This window comes from Salvelinus fontinalis, chromosome 3 (genome assembly GCF_029448725.1).
Source record: "Salvelinus fontinalis isolate EN_2023a chromosome 3, ASM2944872v1, whole genome shotgun sequence".
NCBI classification, from domain to species: Eukaryota; Metazoa; Chordata; class Actinopteri; order Salmoniformes; family Salmonidae; genus Salvelinus; species Salvelinus fontinalis.
Genome location: NC_074667.1, coordinates 55,915,015 through 55,935,358, shown reverse-complemented (window position 1 = coordinate 55,935,358; position 20,344 = coordinate 55,915,015). Strand labels below are relative to the sequence as shown.

The following is a 20,344-nucleotide window of genomic DNA, read 5'->3' as shown; positions in this document are numbered from 1 at the left end:
AGTAGAATGGAAGGCAAGGGCAGTTTAGCCACTCGCCGCCTGATCCTCGCCAAGCATCTGGATCTTTTGCCTCAATCTCTGTTTCCTTCTCCAGCGAATCACAGGGATCGGGGCCTGGTCGGGCGTCTGCAGTATATTTCTCGCGGCCGACTTATTGAAGAAGAACTCCTCGTCCAATTTGAGGTGAGTAATCCCAATTCTGATGTCCAGAAGCGCTTTTCGGTCATAAGAGACGGTAGCATCAACATTGTGTACAAAACAAGTTACGAACAACATGAAAAAACAAACAAAATAGCATGATTGGTTGAGTGCCGATAAGACGGTAGCCCTACCCTCCGGCGCCATCATAGTTGTTGGGGAATTGTTAGATTACTTGTTAGATATTACTGCACTGTTGGAACTAGAAGCACAAACATTTTGGCTAACATCTGCTAACTACGTGTATTTGACAAATAAAATTTGATTAGATTTGATTTAAATGTCAAACTTTGCTCTAACAACCCCTAAAAACACATTTCCTGTTGCTGCACGATTATTTTTCTGCTGTGAGAAACGGGTCAAATTAAGATCCTACATCTGTATTGAGAGTGACAGGACTCTCACTGACTGCATGCATAACATACCGTATTGACACATGTGCAGTGGTATTCAGCTGGTGATTTTATCATCTTGCTGCTGACTGCAAATGTATCCACACTCCCTCGCAGCCACACGGAGTGGACAGATGCTGTACTTTTCCACAGTGATACTGGTACTTTTTGAAGGTAAACACACTCAGTGATGCATGCTTATTACTGTCTGTGGGGCATGGGGAGTTTGAAGCATAGATCAGTGCTTCTAAGAAGGCAGTAAATCATTCTTTACATTAGGCCTATCTACAGCTCAGAGAAAGAGGGGATAGTATAGAATTATCTAAACCAGTGAGTAGGCTATGACAGTCTACTGTCTGCTTTGTTTTCATCTTTACTGAAACCTGAGAACATCATGCATGGCATAAAACAGTTTATTTCAATAGACTGACTTAAAGGTGCACTATGCTGAAATGTATCCTCCTTTGCCTGTTTGCAAACATTCTAGTAGTTCTAATAGCCTAATTTCAGTTTATGGGACAAAACAAGCAAGTATAGTGTAGAGAATCGTTGTACTATATAAATATATTTTTCATAACCCAAAATATTGTATTTTCAGCTGTTAGAAGCTGGTGTACAAAACCAAAAGTAAAAGATACAAAAACTCAGAACGGTGAGCATAGAAATAGCACACATAGAACAGATCTACATCTTCTTAGACTTGCTTTCAATGAAAATGACAGATCTATAAATCACATTTCTATGTGCATTTGTTTGGGTAGCCCAAAAAGTTGCCGCTTTAATACAGAACAACATATTTTCCTTTTTATCAATTGGACCAGTATAGTGTTATTTTTTAACCAAGAAGAAGGACTATAAATGCATGTTATCTCAATAGTCCTGCCATAGTTTACACATAAATGGTGATTATGTCACATTTAAGCAATTCATAAGTACATTTTAAGGCCCTGTCTTGATGTGATGGACCACTTCACCAAGCTTATTATTATCTTCTGAACGCGAAAATAGACTGTTCCATTGCATATTGTACCTCGATAGGCGTTTGTTTTGTGCCAACGATTAAATCAAGCCATTGCAGTGGCAAAATCGTTGTTAGGTAACGTGAATTGAAGGCCGTTCTCTGCTTGGAGTAAAAGCTAGCAAGCGCTGTTCGCTGACATCCGGAGACTTGCGCGTTTTCTCCTCTACTCCCAGCCTTCGTTCCTCCCTCTTTCGCTCGCCTTCTCTTCCTCATACTCGCTCGAAGCTCTTGACTCCGTCATATACTGCTGTTCCCTCAAAGCAGGGAATAAGGACGGGGCAGAGGCAGTATTGGATTGATTTGCCCGCGGTGCACAACGTCAACAGTCCACACCTGAATGTGTGTTTGACTTGAAGGTAGGTGGCAACATTTTGCATTGTATAACATTTTTCATTATATTAATACATTTCATATATGCGGTGCTTCCATCTCATCATAGGAATAGTTTATTTTATTAGGCTACAATCTCTCTTTACTTCTAAACAAATTCTTGCACATGGCTGTAAAGCATGTATGTATCCCTAATTGTTTTATTATAACATGTTTTAAAAGGCCATTTGTAAACTATGCTGGATTACACGCTGGAGCGAAATGTCTAGGACGATTTAATATTTCGCAAGGGAGAACATGTCACTGCTGGGCTAGTCTGCAATAATTCCATTCCATGCGACTGCATTTGCGCTCCCTAAAAGGACAGAGCACATTTGATTCGGGAATCTTTATGGTGGAACATGCCCATTGTCTTTCATAATATCCCACATGCGAATGCGCACTGTCGTCGGGACATTGTGTGAAGGCGATGTGTGTGTGGCATGAGGTGATACGAAATAAATTAATACTCAATTTCCATGGTGCGTTCTAGGCATACAGTCATTGGTTCTAGGGCTCCAGAGGCACAACTTGTAGCGTAAATGACGCGGCTATTTCCCTCACATCCTCTGCTCAGCCCTCACCCCGAACTGACAGCTTTAATAACAAACTTAGCTTATTCTCCATGATAGTCATATAGCCATGTTGTCATATAAAGCTAGTAAACCAACACAAATAATGAAGAAGAAGTCAATTAGATGTAATAGGCGTTCCCAGTAATGAGAATAAAAAGTTGATGATCAAAGCAGTAATATCTATATCAGTATCACAGTGTCCCAGTGTGGATCAAGTTTGAATGTCACATGCAGAAGTACAGTGAAATGCCTTTCTTGCAAGCTCCAAGCCCAACAAAGCAGTAATCAATATAAATGTAGCACAAAAAAAGAACATAAGGTAGAACAAAAACACATAAGAAATAAAACTAATAAGATCATATCTGGTGTTAGAATTACAGTGTCCCAGTGTGGCATAGTGAAGTCAGGGCCAGCTCTAGCCTTTTGGGGGCCCTAAGCAAGATTTGGTTGCCCCCCCCCACCCCCCCCCCCCCACCAAGCAGGCACCATTTTTTAGTGTGCTCCCTCTTGACTGGGGAGAGAAAAACGTACGTTTTAAAGTTAATTTCCTGCAATTCTACACATTCTGCCATGAGGTGTAGAGAAAATGTTGCAGTTTAAAGCAAGTTTTCTGCAGTTCTACGCATTTTGCCATGGGGAGGAGAGGAAATTTCAAAATGTTATAATACGTTTCATGCAATTTTACCATGGGGCAGAGATACATTTTTGCAGTTTTAAAGCGAGCTTTCGGCAGTTCTAAACATTTTGCCTTGGGGCTGAGAGAACATTTAGCAATTGTCATGCAATTGTACAAATTTTGCAATGGGACAGAGAGAAATGTTTTAAAGCTAATTTCCTGCATTCTACACATTTTGCCATGACTTATGGCATGTTAATTATATCTGGGTGAGGGTGCCTAACAAAATCAATGGGGGGCCCCTGGCCACATGCCCTGTGTGCCGGTTAGGTATACGGCCATGATTACTACAATTTTAGATAATTGTCTAGACTAATTTACCAATCTAAAAATTGTTAGCTGAGTGACTGTCAGTGACTGACAAAACAAGAGAAAAACTGCAGATGCAAAACAAAAAAATAATAGGATCAGAGTTCCCCTAGCGGCCAGGGGCCCAAAGCGACCGCATATGTTGCTTATGCCTGGAGCCTGTTTAGCCTGAGGCTGTGTGTTAGCCTCCTGGGGATAGTGGAGAGAAGGGAGCACATTTTATTAAATTATATTCTATAATATTCTTCTTCATCAGGCATTAAAATCCCTGTCCAGTAATGTGGTTTACCTCTGCCACTATGCATCCCTACGTTAAGCCTGCGTACCAGGGTGGACCGATGGCTTGAATCCCACACACTCTTACTGACCATCGACCCACAAACACACCTTCATGTTTACCTCAAGGAAGATGCTGTATAATGCTCTGTTTTTGTTTAATTCAGCCCTGTCATTATATAGTGCAACTATTTCATCAGGCAGATCACTCGAGAGACTTCCAAATTTAATATCTATCCATGTCCTGAGGACGTCGGGAAATGCCTTCAAATCCGGCCACTAGGGGCAACAGTCAGCGCTATCACCATCAAGTAGGCTTGGGTTTTCCCATGACCGAATCCCATGACTCTGGATCAGAGGGGTGCGTGATTGATCCCAGTGTTTGATAGCCCCTTTATTTATTATTATTTTTAATTATATTTACCCCAGTCCACTTATTTACCCCAGTCCACTTGCCTGATTCTCCCCAGACACTCCCATCTCACACAGTGCACCCACACTCAGATTGAGTGATGCTTATGCACACACACACACACACACACACACACACACACACACACACACACACACACACACACACACACACACACACACACACACACACACACACACACACACACACACACACACACACACACACACACACACACACACACACACACACACACACACACACAGACAGACAGACAGACAGACAGACAGACAGACAGACAGACAGACAGACAGACAGACAGACAGACAGACAGACAGACAGACAGACAGACAGACAGACAGACAGACAGACAGACAGACAGACAGACAGACAGACAGACAGACAGACAGACAGACAGACAGACAGACAGACAGACAGACAGACAGACAGACAGACAGACAGACAGACAGACAGACAGACAGACAGACAGACAGACAGACAGACAGACAGACAGACAGACAGACAGACAGACAGACAGACAGACAGACAGACAGACAGACAGACAGACAGACAGACAGACAGACAGACAGACAGACAGACAGACAGACAGACAGACAGACAGACAGACAGACAGACAGACAGACAGACAGACAGACAGACAGACAGACAGACAGACAGACAGACAGACAGACAGACAGACAGACAGACAGACAGACAGACAGACAGACAGACAGACACGTGGCTGTATGCATAACACGCTGAGACACTGATCCAAATGGCACACATGGTCCCACATCACACCCTCTCAGAAACACACAAACACCTTCAGGGGTATGTTCAGTCAGGCATTCCCAAGCCGAGCCTTCCCGCTACATGTGTTTAAAGTTTCTGAAAGGCATTTCTATGACCTGCGGACATAATATTGAGTGACTGACATCCCATCACCGATAACTAATCACTGATTGTTATTATTATTTATTTTATATATATATTTTTTAATGGTTTTTATATATTTTAGTTTTTTTTAAATTACCCCATTTTTGTGGTATCCAATTGGTAGTTACACTCTTGTCTCATCGCTGCAACTCCCATACTGACTCAGGGGAGGCGAAGGTCGAGAACCATGCGTCCTCCGAAACAACACAAGCCAACCAAGCCGCACTGTTTCTTGACACAATGCCCACTTAACTCAGTAGCCAGCCGCACCAATGTGTCAGAGGAAACACTGTGCACCTGGCGACCAAGTCAGCGTGCACTGCACCCGTCCACCACAGGAGTAGCTAGTGCACGATGGGACGAGGACATCCCTGCAGGCTAAACCCTCCCCTAACCCCTAACGACGCTGGGCCAATTTTGCGCCGCCCCATGGGTCTCCTGGTCGCGGCCGGGTGCGACAGAGCCTGGACTCGAACCCAGAACCTCTAGTGGCAGAGATAGCACTGCTGCAGTGCCTTAGACCACTGCGCCACTCGTGAGGCCTAATTGCTGATTGATGTGGCCTATATCCAGATAAGCACACCAAAAAAGGTATTCCTACAGACAGCACACTGTGAGGGAGTACAATGAGCATTTGGTAGAAGTTAAATGAAATAAACATTCAGAAGACTGTTACGCTGCATGCTCAGGCAGGTCCTTGTATGGAAGTGGTCTCACCTCTCACCATGATGCTTCTGAGCAGGGGAGCAACTTTGGTTTATTAAGAAGTGAGGGGCATAACAAATATTAGTATTTTTACAAAAATAAATACTCGAAACAGCCTACCCGACTGCTCAGAGGCGTCCGCATGGTCCTAAAGCACACCATTACCTCGTTTTGTATCACATTCCAATGATGAAACTGGTGTGGACAAAAATGCAATTTCAGAATGTGGGGAAACATGTCCCCCCCGTCCCAAGTTAAAGTTGCACCCCTGCTTCTGAGCCCCTTCTGGTTTCAAATACATAAGATCTGTTTCAGTTCAGAAGCTTCAATAATAATGTCACAATTGGCATTCTCGTAAAAGGCAAACAACTCTTCAGTGTTTTTAACCAACACAAAATGTGTAATGTGTGTCACACTGATACAGTGGACATGCTCATTGGTCAGGTTTAGTGATTTGGTTGTGCACTGTTTTCCCTAGGATTTTTTTCATTTTTCAGCAGCTGTGGCAAAGTTAGTGTGGGGGGTGGGTGTGGTAGTGGGCGTGGCTAACGGTGCGGTATCCAATCAACATTTTTAAAGGCTCTCTTTGCCGCAGAGACAACATTTTGCTATTTGAAAGAACTTCCTGCAATTCTACACATTTTGCCATGTGGCGGAGGTACAATTTTACAGTTTTAAAGCTAGTTTACTGCAATTCATTTTTTTTTTGCCATGGCTAATGCCGTGCTCTTATGTTATCTGAGTGACTCTAACATTATAATAAAATCAGTGGGGGCCCAATGCCATGACATTTTTTTTACTTTTAGATTTTCCCTGACTAGTCTGTTTTTATTTTGGTGATTGTTAGTTCTCAAAGATGATCTTATTAAAAATTATTCAAAACATTAAGAACACCTGCTCTTTCCATGACATAGACAGACCAGCAATGTTCCCTCAAAAAAATGTAATCACTGAGCAAATTTCAGGTCTGCTGAGTGCAAACTGTACCCGCTTTAAGTTTGTTTTAACAGTGGTCAAGTAGGCTACTGTGGCTATTTGATCATCATGTAGGCCTACTAGAGTGGCCTACCATCAAAAACAATGGAGAAAATGCCAATGTGTTGTGTTCAAAGGAAGCCAACATTCCATGAGACTTTAAAATAACATGCAGTGCTTGACATGAACCTGTTTATTCACTTGTCCTTCAGATAAGGAGGTGAGTGAAATGTTGTGCTATTTGATGCAAGAAACCGCTTTACAAAATAAAATGCATAATTATTCTCATACCATTATTACAGAGAATCAGACAAATTAGGTCTGTGTAGAATATGTGCCTGAGTCATACCTGTCAATGCAATAGAATCCTACTCCGATGCGTTCTGCCTACAACAAAATCTCTTGGTTAGTTTTGCATATTGGGGAGGCAGGTAGCCGACAAGTAGCCTAGTGGTGAGAGCGTTGGACTTGTAACCAAAAGGTTGCAAGATTGAATCCCTGAGCTGACAAGGTAAAAATCTGTCGTTCTGAACAAGGCAGGTAACCCCCTGTTCCTAGGCTGTCATTGAAAATAAGAATTTGTTCTTAACTGACTTGCCTAATTTAATAAAGAAAAAATATTCAGGTTTGTATTGTTTCGGCGTTGAAAGTGGCTAATATTGCGTTGATTTGATCGTAATTCCCACCATAAAGGGAAACGTTGTGGGGAAAACTCTAGAAAGTTCAATCTTGTGCTGCTCTGGGCGAGCTGATATTTCTTCTGCACTAAGCGCACATCCGCAGCTTAGAGGAAACATTGCTATCCAGGTGAAAGCTATGATCCCTTATTGATGTCACTTGTTAAATCCACTTCAATAATTGCAGATGAAGGGGAGGAGACAGGTCAAAGAAGGATTGTTGAGCCTTGAGACAATTGAGAAATGGATTGTGTATGTGTGCCATTCAGAGGGTGAATGGGCAAGACAAAAAATGTAAGTGCCTTTGAACGGGGTATGGTAGTAGGTGACAGGCGCACTGGTTTGTGTCAAGAACTGCAATACTGTTGTTTTTTAAAATCCTGAATGCTGATTGGTTAATATTGCATTCCATCCGATGTCTATTCTACAAGTTACCACTGGCTAAAGCTATGACGTTGAAATGCCTGTTTACTCTGTTCCATCTCAATGGGCAATCCACTATATCATCAGCCCAGCCAGGCAATTTATAAACTTGATCTCCACTATAAAAAGCATCTTGACATTATCTCCCATTTCTAGCATTTGGCTTTCAACAGCTGACTCTCCAACATTTGGAACATTGTTTCAATATTGAAATTTGACCTCCAACTATCCCATAGTAATGAGCGTGTTGGGAGCCAGGATGAGACAGACAGACAGCTTTTCTCAGTCAGTCAATATAATGAATCAGCTGTCATAGTTTTTATGGATCTATACAAAGAAATGTCAATAGAAAACAGGTCAAACAAAACTAAATGCAGCTAGTTTGTAGTCTTTCCAGCTTCAGTTTGAAGTGATTGCGTTAGCTGTGTTGTTGCCTAGCTCCTCTGAACAACAGTGTCCTGACGAGAGAGCACATTTCCTATGCCAGGCGAAATCGCGCATTAGTTCATTGTTATGGATGTATCCAAATAAATGTCACTAGAAAACAGCTTAAACAAACTCAAATGCACCTACTTTGCTGTTATTCTGGCTGCACTGTTTGACATGACTGTAAGTTGGACATAGTTGGCTAGCTAGCAAGCAAGGGATAGGAGAATCGAACTTGGTATAAACTGAGTTGTTTAATCAGTGCCTCACAAAACTCCAAAACCAAAATGACAAAATAATAAAAAGTGGGTACAAAACCCGCCGCGCACCAACACATAATACACAAACATCCAATCAAATAATCTCCGTCAAGGACATGAGGGGAAACAGAGGGTTAAATACACAACATGTAATTGATGGGATTGGAACCAGGTGTGAAGGAAGACAAAACAAAACCAATTGAAAATGAAAAATGGATCAGTGATGGCTAGAAGGTCTGTGACGTTGACCGCCGAAACACCGCCTGAACAAGGAGAGGGACCGACTTCGGCGGAAGTCGTGACAGTACCCCCCCCTGACGCGCGGCTCCAGCAGCGTGTCGGCACCAACCTCAGGGACGACCCGGAGGGCGAGGCGCAGTGCGATCCGGATGGAGACGGTGGAAATCTCGCAGCATGGAAGGATCCAACACGTCCTCCACCGGAACCCAGCATCTCTCCTCCGGACCACACCCCTCCCAGTCCACGAGGTACTGAAGTCCACGAGGTACTGAAGGCCCCTTGTCCGACGTCTCGAATCCAGTATGGAACGAACGGCGTATGCAGGGGCCCCCTCGATGTCCAGAAGGGGTGGAGGAACCTTCCGCACCTCAGACTCCTGGAGTGGGCCAGCCACCACCGGCCTCTGGCGCAGTACGGCGCGCTGAAAGTGGACATGGGCGGCGTCCCATGTTTCCTCCGCGCGCCGGAACCAGTCGTCCACCATAGGAGCCTCGGTCTGACTCTGATGCCAAGGAGCCAGAACCGGCTGATATCCCAATACACACTGGAAGGGAGAAAGGTTAGTGGAGGAGTGGCGGAGCGAGTTCTGGGCCATTTCTGCCCAGGGCACAAACACCGCCCACTCCCCCGGCCGGTCCCGGCAATAAGACCTCAGAATCCTACCCACATCCTGGTTAACTCTCTCCACCTGCCCGTTACTCTCGGGGTGAAAACCTGAGGTAAGGCTGACCGAGACCCCCAGACGTTCCATGAACGCTTTCCAGACCCTTGACGCGAACTGGGGACCCCGATCAGACACTATATCCTCAGGCACCCCGTAGCGCCAGAAGATGTGTATTAACAGGGCCTCCGCATTTTCTAGGGCCGTAGGGAGACCGGGCAGAGGGAGGAGACGACAGGACTTAGAAAAATGATCCACAACGACCAGGATCGTGGTGTTACCCTGTGAAGGTGGAAGATCAGTTAGGAAATCCACCGACAGGTGCGACCACGGCCGTTGTGGAACAGGTAAGGGTTTTAACTTACCTCTGGGCAGGTGTCTAGGAGCCTTGCTCTGTGCGCACACCAAGCAGGAGGAAACATATACCCTCACGTCCTTAGCTAAAGTGGGCCACCAGTACTTCCCACTAAGACAGCGCACCGTCCGACCGATCCCAGGATGACCAGAGGAGGGTGACGTGTGGGCCCAATAGATCAGCCGGTCGTGGACAGCAGACGGAACGTACAGATGCCCAGCGGTACACTGAGGGGGAGCGGGCTCTGCACGTGATGCCCGCTCAATGTCCACGTCCAGCTCCCACACTACCGGCGCCACAAAACAAGAGGCGGGAGTATGGGAGTGGGATCCATGGGCCGCTCCTCTGTGTCATACAGCCGGGACAATGCGTCTGCCTTAAAGTTCTTCTTCACAAAAAAGAAACTCGAGGAGACGGGTGAAGTGGAGGACCGAATGTACCCCTGACGCAGGGATTTGGAGACATATGTTTTCATAGCCTCCGTCTCCGCCTGTCAGAGGGGATACACATGACTCCTGGGAAGTGCAGCGTCTACCAGGAGATCTATCGCACAATCGCCCCGTCGATTAGGTGGTAATTGAGTCGCCTTCTTTTTAGAGAAGGCGAGAGCCAAATCGGCATATTCAGGGAGTATGCGCATGGTGGAGACCTGGTCTGGACTCTCCACCGTAGTAGCACCAACGGAAACCCCTAAACACCTACCTGAGCACTCTCGCGACCACCCCGTGAGTGTTCATAACATATCATACGAAATGGATGATGGACATCCCCAAATGAATACATACCATATGAAACGTAACATATCATACAAATGAGTATTTTTATTTTATTTAACTTTTATTTAACTAGGCAAGTCAGTTAAGAACAAATTCTTATTTACAATGACGGCCTACCGGGGAACAGTTGGAGTGTTGGAGTAATTGGAGTGTCCCGGATTTACATTTACTATATTACGTCTACCCCTGAGTCCAGGTTGATTTCAGAGCACAGCATGCAGCTTTTCCCTGATTTGCTATTCAAATTAGGAAGTATGAAGCATCTATTGGGTCTGAGGCACAGAGGCAGTGCTCCTCACTGTGCTCTGTCTTTCCCTGGAGACAACCAGCTCCTGTACCCCATGTTAACCTAATGTACTGATCCCACTACTCGTTACCACATTACAACATGCTGAATTTATCATTACAAAATATGAATGCATTATCTTGTTTGTGTCATTATTCATTTATTACAGTACAATACAGTACCAAACCAGGAAAAATTAAGCCAGATGTTCTTTCCCTACAGATGTAGGATCATAATTTGATCACAGGAAATGTTAAACTTGGACTGTATTTGAGGTTTAAAAAGATTTCTGAAGTTTGTAATTTCTACTTTGAAACTTGATTTTCCCTTGTGAAAAGATGTATCAACCCCTACAAAAATGTCCATTCATTATAATTCATATTACCTGTTGCAGAATTATTTTCTTGCTGTAGCAAACTGTCTCAAATTAACATCATACATCTGTACATACTGTATACAGTACTTTAGTATATGGACTTTATAGTGCAGTGTGTGTTGAGGACAGAGTGTATGCTTTTTTCAGTGTCTGCTCTGGGCTGTCATTACTGCTGGCCCCGTGGAATGTTCCATGGCTCTGTGTTGTTGTAGTTGGGTGAATCTAGTCACAACTCATGCAGCGTTGCAGGGACAAGTCGGGAGGCAGTCACAGAGACGAGCCAAAGGCTTGGTCAGGGACACTGCTACTGAGAATACACACAGACAGAAGAGGAAACTTCACTTTACACTGCTCTCTGAGGTTAGCATGGTAAGGTTTATTCTGGATATTTGATTTAATGCATTGAGGGTTTCGTTCCCGTGTGGCCAAGGACTGTTGGCAAACCGAGTCGATGGCTGATTTGAATGTGATGTTAGTGCAATCTTATTTCTGTGTACCATTCCTAAACGGCAGTATTTGAGCTGACTTTCTTCTTGAATCTGTAACCCTGTTGATGACTGAAGCTGTGCCATCACAGGCTTTAAGGATAACTATAGGACTATTTACTGTCAGCTGGGGACAATGAGGTATTGTTTTGCCATAGTAAATACAAGTCAATGAGTGTGTTTTCTGAATGGGCTAGACAGAGGGTGTTGATATGTCTACTGACTGACTGCTGGGCAATGAGCTGTCTCTCCGGTCTTTGTGTTCCCTCTTGCATCCTGTGTCTTCCTCTCACTTCCTCAGTGTTGTCCCTTCACCTCCTACTGCTGTCTGTCTGCTCAGGAGTTTTATTTTTAGCATCAGTTATTACACACTCTGCACTAGCCTCACTGATTCACTGGCCCCTCTCTCACATCAGTCTGTTCTGATGAGATAGGTGTTTTACTATTATACATCCTAGGGAGCTGCTATTTAATTTCAAATCAAATGTTTCTTGTTACATGCTCCCAAGTGGCGCAGCGGTCTAAGGCACTGCATCTCAGTGCTAGAGGCATCACTACAGACCCTGGTTTGATTCCAGGCTGTATCACAACAGGCTGTGATTGGGAGTCTCATAGGGCAGCACACAATTGGCCCGGGTTAGGCCGTCATTGTCAATAAGAATTTGACTTGCCTGACTTGCATAGTTAAATAAAGGTTAAATTAAAAAAAAAAATGCGCTGAATAGAACAGGTGTAGACCTTACTGTGAAATGCTTACTTACAAGCCCTTAACCAACAATGCAGTTCAAGAAATAGAGTTAAGAAAATATTTACTAAATATACTAAAGTGAATAAAATAAACAGTAGTAGCAGCAGTGTAAAAACAAATGCAAATAGTCCGGGTGGCCATTTGATTAATTGTTCAGCACTCTTATGACTTTGGGGAAGAAGCTGTTAAGGAGCCTTTTGGTCCTAGACTTAGCGCTCCGGTACCTCTTGCCTTGCGGTGGCAGAAAGAACAGTCTATGACTGGAGTCTTTGACAATTTTTTGGGCATTCCTCTGACACTGCCTAGTATAAACAGTACCAGTCAAACGTTTGGACACACCTACTCATTCAAGGGTTTTTCTTTATTTTTTACTATATTCTACATTGTAGAATATAAAAAGTGTTAATATTCTTCAAAGTATCCACCCTTTACCGTCATGACAGTTCTGTACACTGTTGGCATTCTCTCAGCCAGCTTCACCTTAAATGCTTTTCAAACAGTCTTGAAGGAGTTTCCACATATGCTGAGCACATGTTGGCTGCTTTTCCTTCACTCTGCGGCCCAACTCATCTCAAACCATCTCAATTGGGTTGAGGTCGGGGGATTGTGGAGGCCAGGTCATCTGATGCAGCACTTGATCATTCTCCTTCTTGGTCAAATAGCCCTTACACAGACTGGGCCTTCGGTTCTCTATGGTGTTTAGGTGTGACTAGGGGGGTGTTCTAGTCATTTATTTTCTATGTGGCTGGTTTGTATGGTTCCCAATTAGAGGCAGCTGGTAATCGTTGCCTCTAATTGGGGATCATATTTAGGAAGCCGTTTCTCCCACCTGCTTTGGGGATATTGTTTTGAGTGAGTGCATGTAACACTACGGTACTTCACGGTCGTTGTTTGTTTCTTGTTTTGTTTAAGTTTCACTAAAATAAAGATGTGGAACTCCAATCACGCTGCGCCTTGGTCCGTCTCTCATAACAACCGTGACAGTCTGGCCCCACGTCTTTGTGAATGTTGACCTGTTTAAAGGTGTTGCTCACATCGACTAAGGAGAGTGTGATCAGATAGTCATCCAGAACAGCTGGTGCTGTCAGGCATGCTTCAGTGTTGCTTGCCTCGAAGCGAGCATAAAAGGCATTTAGCTCGTCTGGTTGGCTTGCATCACTGGGCAGCTCGCGGCTGGGTTTCCCTTTGTAGTCCGTAATATTTTTCAAGCGTTGCCATATCCAAAGAGCGTCATTGACGATGTAGTAGGTTTCAGTCTTAGTCCTGTATTGACACTTTTCCTGTTTAATGGTTCGTCTGAGGGTATAACGGGATTTCTTATAAGCGTCCGGATTAGTCTCCCGCTCCTTGAAAGCAGCAGCCCTAGCCTTTAGCTCGGTGCAGATGTTGCCTGTAATCCATGGCTTCTGGTTGGGAAATGTACGTATGGTCACTGTGGGGACAACGTTGTCGATGCACTTAATGATGAAGCTGGTGACTGAGGTGGTATACTCCTTAATGCTATTGAATGAATCCCTTAACATATTCCAGTCTGTGCTAGCAAAACGACATGGATGCTACGCTACAGGACTATCTGACCACTTCCGTATTGAGCGAGTCACTGGTACTTCCTGCTTTAGTTTTTGCTTGGAGCAGGAATTAGGAGGATAGAATTATGGTCAGATTTGCCAAATGGATGCGGGGGAGAGCTTTGTATGCATCTCTGTGTGTGGAGTAAAGGTGGTCTAGAGTTGTTTATCCTCTGGTTGCACATGTGACATGCTGGTAGATATGAGGTAAAACGGATTTAAGTTTCCCTGCATTTAAGTCCCCGGCCTCTAGGAGCGCCGCTTCTGGTGAGCTTTTTCTTGTTTGCTTATGGCCTTATACAGCTCGTTGAGTGTGGTCTTTGTGCCAGCTTCAGTTTGTGGTGAAAAAAATAGAGGGATACGAATAATGTAGATGAGAACTCTCTTGATAGATAGTGTGGTCTACAGCTTATCATGAGGTATTCTACCTCAGGCGAGCAATACCTTGAGACTTCTTTAATATTAAACATCACGCACCAACAGTTATTGACAAAGAGACACTGAGAAACCAGCCAGCTCTATATTATCCGTGTCGTCGTTCAGCCACGTCTCGGTGAAACATAAGATATTACAGTTCTTAATGTCCCGTTTGTAGAATAGTCTTAATTGTAGATCGTCCAGTTTTCCAATGATTTCACCTTGGCCAATAATACGGAGGAAAGGGGTGGTTTACCTACTCATTGGCAAATTCTGATGTCCAGAAGCTCTTTTCGTTCATAAAAGATGGTAGCAGCAACATTATGTACAAAATGAGTTACAAACAATGCAAAAAATCTAAAAATAGCACAGTTGGTTAGGAGCCCGTAAAACGGCAGCCATCCCCTCTGGCGCCATTATAGCCTTAATGCGGTTTTATTCCCGTCTTTTATTTAAAGCTTCCCATCATAGCTCGTGGATTACGATGGGAAGTGTCACTTTGTCCTTCTGAAGGGGAGCCAGAGCCAGCCCATGGAGGTTGCAGTGAGTCAGCAGGTTTTGAGGCTGCATGCGAGGGTTTTCTCTCTCTCCTTCTTACATATCTGCCTCCCCCTTCCCCATCCCTCACTCTCTCTTCTTCCCTGAACAAATCTTCTCTCCTTTTTCAGGCATGAGACTTGTCATGTCCCACACTCTCTCTGATCTGGTGGGATGATGTGTGTGCTTCATGCCTCATTGTTTTTCATCCTAGCTCAGACAGTAGGTGTCTGCTATTTGTGCTACTGTATCTTACAGCCATCCAGTACCTCAGGCAGTGGTGGTCGGTGCCATTTAAGATGAGGGAGGATTATATTTTTTTTAATGATCATTGCCTTATTTCTATTACAGCATTGTGGATGACTGTCATTCATATTCCGTTCACCCAGCTCAATCTAACAGTGATAGATTTAGGTTACTACATGATACTTAAATTAGTCCTGTACCCATCATAAGGTTGCTACAACCTAGCCTATGAATGAGAGTTTACAACATAGGTACACAGGTCGAGAGAATTGTGCGTAATCAAGGTGACAGACAGTGACACATTCAATACCGCCATGCACACTCTTGCCTACATCTAGCTGATCTAGGGTGTAATCATTAGTCTCACAGTTGCAAACGAGAGTTTCTATTGGACAAATTCAGGTATGTTTATCTCCATTTCGTTCCGTTTTCTTCTGTTTAAGAAAAGTTTTTCAACAGAATCAGTGGAATGAATACACCCCTGATCACACGCAAACACAGTTCACTTTCATAGCAGCCACATAAAAACGGCATGATCAATTTGCTCATTGTATACAGTGCGGCAAAAAAGTATTTAGTCAGCCACCAATTGTGCAAGTTCTACCACTTAAAAAGACGAGAGAGGCCTGTAATTTTCATCATAGGTACACTTCAACTATGACAGACAAAATGAGAAAAAAAAATCCAGAAAATCACATTGTAGGATTTTGAATGAATTTATTTGCAAATTATGGTGGAAAATAAGTATTTGGTCAATAACAAAAGTTTATCTCAATACTTTGTTATATACCCTTTGTTGGCAATGACAGAGGTCAAACGTTTTCTGTAAGTCTTCACAAGGTTTTCACACACTGTTGCTGGTATTTTGGCCCATTCCTCCATGCAGATCTCCTCTAGAGCAGTGATGTTTTGGGGCTGTTGCTGGGCAACAGGACTTTCAACTCCCTCCAAAGATTTTCTATGGGGTTGAGATCTGGAGACTGGCTAGGCCACTCCAGGACCTTGAAATGCTTCTTACGAAGCCACTCCTTCATTGCCCGGGCGGTGTGTTTGGGATCATTGTCATGCTGAAAGACACAGCCACGTTTCATCTTCAATGCCCTTGCTGATGGAAGGAGGTTTTCACTCAAAATCTCACGATACATGGCCCCATTCATTCTTTCCTTTACATGGATCAGTCGACCTGGTCCCTTTGCAGAAAAACAGCCCCAAAGCATGATGTTTCCACCCCCATGCTTCACAGTAGGTATGGTGTTTTTTGGATGCAACTCAGCATTCTTTGTCCTCCAAACACGACAAGTTGAGTTTTTACCAAAAAGTTCTATTTTGGTTTCATCTGACCATATGACATTCTCCCAATCTTCTTCTGGATCATCCAAATGCTCTCTAGCAAACTTCAGACGGACCTGGACATGTACTGGCTTAAGCAGGGGGACACGTCTGGCACTGCAGGATTTGAGTCCCTGGCGCGTAGTGTGTTACTGATGGTAGGCTTTGTTACTTTGGTCCTAGCTCTCTGCAGGTCATTCACTAGGTCCACCCGTGTGGTTCTGGGATTTTTGCTCACTGTTCTTGTGATCAATTTGACCCCATGGGGTGAGATCTTGCGTGGAGCCCCAGATCGAGGGAGATTATCAGTGGTCTTGTATGTCTTCCATTTCCTAATAATTGCTCCCACAGTTGATTTCTTCAAACCAAGCAGCTTACCTATTGCAGATTCAGTCTTCCCAGCCTGGTGCAGGTCTACAATTTTGTTTCTGGTGTCCTTTGACAGCTCTTTGGTCTTAGCCATAGTGGAGTTTGGAGTGTGACTGTTTGAGGTTGTGGACAGGTGTCTTTTATACTGATAACAAGTTCAAACAGGTGCCATTAATACAGGTAACAAGTGTAGGACAGAGGAGCCTCTTAAAGAAGAAGTTACAGGTCTGTGAGAGCCAGAAATCTTGCTTGTTTGTAGGTGACCAAATACTTATTTTCCACCATAATTTGCAAATAAATTGATTAAAAATCTTACAATGTGATTTTCTGGATTTGTTTTTCTCATTTTGTCTGTCATAGTTGAAGTGTACCTATGATGAAACTTACAAGCCTCTCTCATCTTTTAAGTGGGAGAACTTGTACAATTGGTGGCTGACAATAGTTTTTTGCCCCACTTTATATAATTCCTTTTTGCAACAATCTATGCGTTCTCCTCTTCTCACCTTTTCCCTTCACTTGTGGACTGTGACAAGGCGAAAAAAACCTTTCCAAGCAAAATGTTCATATCATGACTGCTAACTGCTACACACAGCCTACATCATTGTCACGTCATAGTCAACATAGCTACTAGAACTAACACGTTAGTAAACCTGCTACTATCATGCAGTACAGTTTAGCAGTTACACCGGCTGGCCCCGGTGGCAATACATTTATAAAATCAAAAGCTTAACTTGACTTGGAAGAGTTCCAGTGTTGGATAGCCATAGCCAGCTAGCTAACATAGCATCCCTTTCTATTTGAGCTGTGTGTTGGAGTAGGCTAAAAAAGTGAAGAAAAAAATATAATTAAATATAGCTAGCTCTCCCTCTCTCTCTCTCTCTCTCTCTCTTGCTTCTCCTTCATTTTGTAAGAAATTGATTTGTTCAAAACTGTTCAACTATTGTATTTCTCTCTGAAAAACCCCCTCACCATATGTTATGCACTGCAGTGCTAGCTAGCTGTAGCTTATGTTTTCAGTACTAGATTCATACTCTGATCCTTTGATTGGGTGGACAACATGTCAGTTCATGCTGCAAGAGCTCTGATAGGTTGGAAGACGTCCTCCGGAAGTTGTCATAATTACTGTGTAAGTCTACGGAAGGGGGTGAGAACCATGAGCCTCCTAGGTTTTGTATTGAGGTCAATGTACCCAGAGGAGGACAAATCCAATCAAATGTTATTGGTCACATACACATATTTAGCAGATGTTATTCCGGGTGTAGCTAGCTAACAGTCCACTTTAACAGAAATGTGTAATATCTGAAAATTTAGCTAGCTAGACTATCTTACCCTTGCACTGAAATCGGAGTAGATAGCCAGAGCGAATTTACCAGCTAAGTCTGTCAATAGTTGTCGCAGTGACATTCTATTGAAATGGATACTTGCATACTACCCTGCATGAATCTGCAGGTAGCTAACTGTAGTGTCTTAGCTCTTATTACTTATTTATATAATAAGAAAGACTCTGAATACAAGAAATGGAACTGGAGCTTCACATTTACTAAAACTAGTTAGTACCAGAATAACATAGAACAACACTGTGCATGACCAAGGATGCTCCATTCTTAACTGGGACATCAGTAATTAACAGAACATAACACTAACCAACCAGGTTCAATGTTAGCTAGCTGACATTCGACTACAACTCCCATAGCAAATGGCTCTGAGATACGAAAAATAAGATCATACTCGTAACGTTAGCTAGCGAGCCAGCCAGCTAACATTAGCTAGCTAGCTAACAGTACACTTTAACTTGAAATGAAAATGACTTTCTGTCGGTTTACCGTGCAATATCTGTAAACGTAGCTAGCTAGACTATCTTATCTGTATACATAATGGATGGGCGCCTCTCCCTGTCACGGATGCAATGGTTGCCCTTAGTTTGTAGATGTAATCCAGAGACAGGTGTTTTCTCCATCTCCTTAGCTATCATACTCTAATTGCACTGATTTCAAAACTCGGTCCAGAAGGTGGAGAGCAACACTTATGCAGTTCTACTACGCGATACATGTAAAACAAAGCCACGTTAGACAGGATTATCTACACATACTGACCAGCACAAATAGACAGAAGTGTGCTATATGGCAGACCAATCTGAACTCATCTCTTGGCATGTCCATCTCGCTCATTATCTCAGCCAATCATGGCTAGCGGGAAGGTTGCTGACTTTTTCTGTGGCTAAACCAACTAGGCTTTTAATTTAACAATTACATTCATATTTACAGATGGCATACAAGTCTGTTATTAAGGCACATGAAAGTTCACATGTTCCAGAAGGCATTTCTGCCCAAAAACGTATTTTGATAAAAATAAAAAAAAGAGTTGAAGTAGTGATCCGCGACATACGCCATCCTGAATTGGGTCACATTTGCAAAAGGAAAAAATACTATTGAATTAATTTTAGAATAAGGCTGTATTAAGGGCAGCAGCCTCTAAGGTGCAGGGTTGAGTAGCCGGCTGGTAGCTAGCTAGTGATGGCTATTTAATAGTCTGATGGCCTTGAGATAGAAGCTGTTTTTCAGTCTCTCGGTCCCATCTTTGATGTACCTGTACTGACCTCGCCTTCTAGATGATAGCTGGGTGAACAGGCAGTGGCTTGGGTGGTTCATGTCCTTGAGGATCTTTTTGGCCTTCCTGTGACATCGGGTGCTGTAGGTGTCCTGGAGGGCAGACGGTGTGCCCCCGGTGATGCGTTGGGCAGACCGCACCACCCTCTGGAGAGCCCTGCGGTTGCTAGTTGTCCTCCGGCTACACTATAGTGATAGGTTACTGTATACCTTCATTGCAAACAGTGTGTTTTAATAAATTATTTGGTTACATGAATATATTTAGTATAGTTTTATCTAAAAATGATAACTTTTTTAATGTTTCACCATTTTTATTTTTTTGAAATTCAATAAGGATGGTCCTCCCCCTCCTCCTCTGATGATCCTCCACTGACCTCAGGGATTCAATGATGTTAATTGGTAGAGGAGTTGAGTAGTTGTGTGTAGCTCAGTGCAGCCAGTGAGATCACTGCAGAATGCGTTTTCCTGTTGTCGGTCTCTGATGTACATTCATAGGCCTATACACCTCAGCAGTCCCTGTGACCTCAGCGCCGCTTCATCTCTCCGCTGTGAAAAACATCAGAGATTTAATTAGCCTGTCAGGAGAAGAGCAAGTTTAAATCGGTACTCATGTAAACTGGGACATTTGATTAGTGTCACGTTTCTTTTTATTTAAGATGACGGAGAGTTCTCACAAGGGCCAGCCTGTACAGTTGCTCTACATTTTAGCAGACGC

At 43.5% G+C, this 20,344-nt stretch overlaps 1 protein-coding gene across 11 annotated transcripts in view; it reads left to right on the top strand.

The window, feature by feature from the left end:
• Nucleotides 1–710: 710 nt before the first annotated feature.
• LOC129851140 (band 4.1-like protein 1) overlaps nt 711–20,344 on the top strand; it is a 163,761-nt gene continuing 144,127 nt past the window's right edge. For 2 of the 11 annotated variants that reach the window (XM_055917465.1, XM_055917457.1), the window contains exon 1: nt 1,542–1,967. The gene's annotated coding sequence lies outside the window, so the exon portion shown is untranslated. Of the gene's footprint in view, nt 765–1,540; nt 1,968–11,596; nt 11,694–20,344 lie in introns of those variants that run through there. The other 9 variants (XM_055917459.1, XM_055917454.1, XM_055917456.1 and 6 more) reach the window with 8 other exon arrangements.